The sequence below is a fragment of the Macadamia integrifolia genome, unplaced genomic scaffold (assembly GCF_013358625.1).
Source record: "Macadamia integrifolia cultivar HAES 741 unplaced genomic scaffold, SCU_Mint_v3 scaffold1525, whole genome shotgun sequence".
NCBI classification, from domain to species: domain Eukaryota; kingdom Viridiplantae; phylum Streptophyta; class Magnoliopsida; order Proteales; family Proteaceae; genus Macadamia; species Macadamia integrifolia.
In genome coordinates this window covers 43,724-49,723 of record NW_024868245.1, presented here as the reverse complement: position 1 = coordinate 49,723, position 6,000 = coordinate 43,724, and positions in this window count along the sequence as shown.

The following is a 6,000-nucleotide window of genomic DNA, read 5'->3' as shown; positions in this document are numbered from 1 at the left end:
TTTAATAAGTCAGGTACCCATTTGCTTGAAGAAATCAGTTGAGTTGATTTGCTTCGAAGTTGGGGAAGTTACCTGACTTCTTTTTAATGAACGGGGCACTTACCTGACAAATGGGAAATCTTATTCTTAATGACTCATTGAGTCTTGTGTCTTTGACTGTTTCAGAGTTCTTGAAATTTAATTTGAACTCATGAAAGGGTGGTTGGAATTAAGACTTGGATTTCTACGTTTTACACCTGTGGGAGATGATGTCACTTTAAAATTAAAACTTATTAAGTCAAAAGTCTCATGAACTCATGAATTCCGCTATGGGCAATTAATGAACCTGGGCTCTGGTTTTGCAGAGCCTATAGAAAACACAAGGGAATTTTGTACCTCTACCAAATTTAAAATTTATTTTTTTGAGTAATTTTCATTTTTTCTTTTACCAGAATTTTTTAAAATAATTAAAAAAAAAGTATTTCTTGTGGAAAATTGCTATTTCTCCACCACACAAGGGTTAACGTGAGGACACAACGGAAGCATTAACAGAGACATCATTTTCTATTTCATGGAGACGAACTAATCGTTTACCCATGTGTCTGGCACAAGGGTCACAGTCCCCCAACAAAACTATTTTCTTAGAATTAAATTATCTTCTGAAAATACATTTTTATTATTTTTCACTTAATTTTAAAATTTACCTCTTAAATTTGTATTGTATTGTTATTAATAATAAATTATTTCTTTCATCTACTTATTGAAGTTTAACATTTACATGAAACATAGTCATCTTGAATTATATGATATATATTTTTTTCAATAGGAGAATCACGTGATACATAATCTATAAAATGTTTCACTGAATTATTAGACTAATAAAAATTGAATTATTTTAGAATATATTAAAGTTAAATTATAATGTACATAAAAAAAATTATTATAAAATCAAATTTTTTTTATCACATTCGTCAAATATAACACATTCTTACAATTAGGAGTAATCTAGACACTAGAATGAAATAAAATTTAGAAAAATGGTCCTTAGTCTGGTAATGCTACTTATACCAGCATTCCCCTGTGTCATTTTTCTTTTCCCCAGTGAATAGGAATATCATTTTATATGAGGAGAGAGATTGACACATGAGAGATTAGATTCTTTCACCCTAAACTTTAAAGGCATTATTTAGTACCAATAATTATGCAATGTGTAGTATATGTATATTACAAATTATGTAAATATAGTTAGGTCATTTTAATATATTCTTAAGAGTTAGATAAAATTATGCCAGTAATGGGTAATTTAGGTATTTTAAAAAGCAAACCGAGTAAGACATGTTTACAATTCCAATAAAAAACTAGTGCCCTACACATATACAAGTCCCTGATCAGGACTTGGAGTAAGTAGGCCCCAAGTTGTCCCTATGTCAATGAAATGAGCCACGAGTTGCGTTACAATAAAAAGGACCACTTCCGTCAATTTCGTCTTATTTTCTGTTTAAAAAGCAACAATAAAAAGTGATTACACCTAATCAATTTCATTATAAATTTAAAAGAAAAACTTAATGAGGAATTCCTCGGCGAGTATTTTCCGATTTGTTTGTAAGTGCCGATTATGAAAATCATTTATTATATTTATACTCTTCCCCAAGTAACCGCTATAAACAGACAAAATAAATTTTCCATATATACTTAAGCAGTCAAACGTAGTTTCCAACATCCATCCCCCCAAATCCAATCTTTATAAGCTATTTGTCAGTTTTGTACAGAATTCTATAATGTCACAATCCATATATTTCATCCCCACCCTTTGCCTAGAGATACTCCCCCCCCTTTCAACCCTATCCACAGGCCATACTCTAATATGATCATTTAATTTAGTTTTAATTATTTTATGTATTAGAGAGAGAGAGAAAAAGAGAGGGGGAGGGGCCCACCCTAACCCTAACCCTAAATGAATAAATTTCTTTCTCCAAGGTTTCCTAGGGTTCCAAGCCCAAATTCTTTTTTTTTCCCTCACCACCAAGGCCCCATTACATGATACTCATCTTGCTTTATAGCTCAAAACCCTAGACACTTAAAAGGAGTTAAATAAACCCCCATCAAGGGCTTCTTAAAGGAACTTACTTTGTTGTTTGTTGTGATTATCTGTCTTTTTTAGTTTAAGGGAAAGGCCTATACTTTAGGTGGAGAATTCGGAGAAATGGAGGAAGAGAAAGGCCTAAGATATTCTTTTCTTCAATTACACCAATAGGGGTTTTAGAGTGGTGGTGGGTATAACCCTTTATGACATAAGGTGTTCTCCTTGTCATTGGTCCATGTCCTTGGTGTTACGGCATAACATGCCCTAGACTAGGGGCTTTGAACCAATTTTAATCTCTTAAACTAATTGGAAAATGTGTAGAAATTTTGAAGTATTCAAATCTATATACTCCTTTTGGACCACATTTGCCACTTGGCATGCAATGATTGCAGATGAAAAGGGTGCTTATATTAACCATTTCACTTGAAATAGATGAGAGAGTTGGTAATTTATTTCTATGTGATTTCTGGTTCTAAAGCATCCCAATGGGTTTGAATTTTCCACTTATGGGCTCTCCCCATCTCTATCACAATTGTGGCTATTCTTTTGAGGTTATTATGATGGAGAGTTTGATCTCTATTACATGGCCCAGATGGTTATAATTGTTTGCTTGATCTTTAATTATGTCTCATCTCTTTATATGGGGTAGGGGACCCTAACAAAAAAATTCTCTTTCATGGGGTGTGCCTGTGTGTAGGGGTGTCAATCGTTAGATGTTAATTGATTTTGATCAAGTTTAATTGGTTTTCATTAATTCTAGGTTTTCTTATAATAATTTATAAATACGTTTTTATTCAGTCGATCGATTACATGTCCATAATTGAGTTCATGCTAATTGGATTATAATATATTTTTAAATGAGATGATTGGGTTGATCGTGCTATAAATAACCCATAAACAAGATGATCGGGCTATAAATAAACTTTAACCACTTCAAATACTAATGCCGGCCAAGCACCCACCAGACTAAAACCAAACATTGATAAAGATCGAATATTAATCGGCCGAAGACCGGCATTGACCCATTTACTAACTGATCAGTCTGATCACAAGCTTCAACTAGTCGATTCAAGTCGAGCCTACCAATGTGGGCCATATTTTGACACCTTTCATGATAACTAATTAATTCAAATTTGTTGAGAAAAGATTAAAATAGGAGGAATAAAGGATGGTTCACTGGTTGTTGGAAATTTTCAAAAAATTTAGTATGTGTCTTTGACTAGTTGGCCATGACAATGTTGAGAAATGAATGAAGTGTGAACTTAATTCAAAGATGAGGCTTGACTTAGGGTGCAACTTGGACTTTTAACTTTTTCATTTTGTATTTCATGGGCTCTTTGTTGTTTCCTACCTTCTTTCCAAATTTTGAAAAAAAAAAAGACCTTTTGGGTTGTAAAAGTTTCTTTAAAATTTTCATTCTTTGGATAGAATTCATAATTCTTCCTTTCCCATTATGGTCAATGAATTCTTTCTACCAAATGAGTTCTTAAAGACGCTTTGTAGCCCTTCTTGATTCATAGCAGTTCAATCCAAACACAAAATTTAATTTTGTGGACCATGAGTTTCATGAGAAATCATATACTTGCCGACCATTGGGTTGTTTTTTTTTGGGGGTGGGGGTGGAGGTGTTACACGTGTTGAATTATTGAATACACTTTCCAATGTCAAAGTGGCTTAGATGGACTGAAACTGATGGGTTCAGGTCAGATCGAATCGAATTGAATCTTTATCATTTTGATTTTGGGTTGGGTTTAATAGAACTGATAAAAATCAAACCAAAATGGACTGACTGAATGCATCGATAGTAACCAATAAAAAATGAGGCCAGGCAGAGAGTAACAGAAAAAAAAAAAAAATTTCCAGAATTTCCCCATTAATTTCCTTTAGTATACATGTAGAACCAAAATCAGACCGGACCAAACCTGATAATAGCCCAATTGCAAATAGATAACAAAAATTGATGAGAAACCAAACCAAGCCAAAACTGAATGAAACTGAAACTTCCTTAATGGATTGGTTTTAGGTTGACCTAGTAACAATATCAGACTGAAACCAGATCAAACCAACAGATTGATAGTCTTACACTGAGCAATGAAAATATGGAAATTATTATTATTATTTTTTTTTCAAAACATTAGTCTTATTTTTGTACTATCTTACAGATAGAAATTTCGGTGGTGAAATTTGTGGTCGGCTCATGTAGATTAGAATGATTCTTCCATAATCATTCATGTCTTCAAAATTTTGAGATCTTGTTTTGTTTCTTTTTCTAGGTGAAGTGCACTTACTCCATTTCAAATTAGGAGTCGGCCTGGTTTACTTGAAAACTTAGGCCAATGCCTAGGGTCAAATCATGGTTCAATGACTCGGAATCAGTCAATTGCAGTTCGATTACGTCTAATTTCTAATTTTTTTTTTAATTAAAAAGTGTGTTGTGATTGATATCATTTGCTGATAATTGCGATATAGAGAGCTTGTTTTCGCTAGGGCTTGGCAATCGGACTATTCCCCTCAGATTTTTAAACGATTTTGATCGGCCTAACTGATTTTAATCCCATTCGAAACAAAATTGATGGAGATCTAACTTGTAGCTAGCCAATTCAATTCTAGGTTTTCTAAATCTGAGCCCTGTGGTTTATGTATTTTTCTTAATTTTTTGGTAAAGATATAAGGAAAAATTATATGATTATCCACTTTTGGATTTTCTTTTACAAACTACCCATTTAAATTTAAGTTGACAAAAATACCCAAAATTAGGTTTAGATTTACAAAACTACTCACCCAAAGTTTTAGTTTACAAAAATACCACAAAATCTGGCTTGAGTTTATAAAACTACCCAAAATAGTGATTCTTCATCTTCCACATAAATCATATATTCTTTTATAGATGAAAATTTTAGTCGGTAGTTTTGTAAACCCAAACTCAATTTTGAGTATTTTTGTTAACTTAAACTTTAAGTGGGTAGCTTTGTAAAGGGAAACCTAATTTTGGGTATTATTGTTAACTGAAACTTTTGGTGGGTAGTTTTGTAAAAGAAAACCTAAAAATGGGTAATTATATAACTTTCCCAAGATATGGTAAGGCCATATCCTAGAGACTTAGCTAAACTTCACACACATAAACCAACATTTATCAGTCCCTCACTTCTTTAGACAACGTTAACGTCTAGTATTAGAATGCATATTAGGTCGATAATGCATTCCAAAAAATCATATACTAAACGGAGCCTAAATTTCAAAACGTCCACTAATGATTCCAAACATTTTCAAAGTATAGTTGTATAGTTCATTCTCTTTAACCATGATTTAGAGTTTGTGCCCGAGATTTACAGAATGATGAGATTGAGAAGGAAATACAGATAGTGAGTCTGGATGTTTAAGATCATGGATAGAAAACTAAGGCTGCATTCGTTATTATTTCTTTGTATAGCAAATGCTGCATTAAATTGAGCATGTTTACCTTCCACCCAAACGAAAGGTCTCTTCTTTTTCTGATCTTCTTGTAGGTATCAGAGAAGAAAGTATAATTTCTTGTCATTTGAACTCTAAGCAAACCTTTATAATTTCTTGTCATTTGATCTTAGTTTCAAATCAGGAGTGGCCTGGTGGGCCTGGTTTATTTGTAAACTTGAAGGCCATGGCCAAGGGACAACCGATCAATTATATAGCAGTTTCGGGGCAAATCGTCTATGATTCATCGGAGCCAGTTAAGTCAGTTTTTTATTATAAAAGTTGAATAGTTTTCATTCAATCTCGGTATGATCTAATCTATGCAGTTGTGGGGTCAATATGGATTTGCGGGATCAATTGTTAGCAAAAAAGAAAAAAAGCCAATTTTCAAATATCCTGTTTTGAATCGATTATGAATGTACTTTTAGATCTTTTTTTTTTTTTTTTTTAATCTTTAGAATAGCATTAAATCAATGACATATACTTTC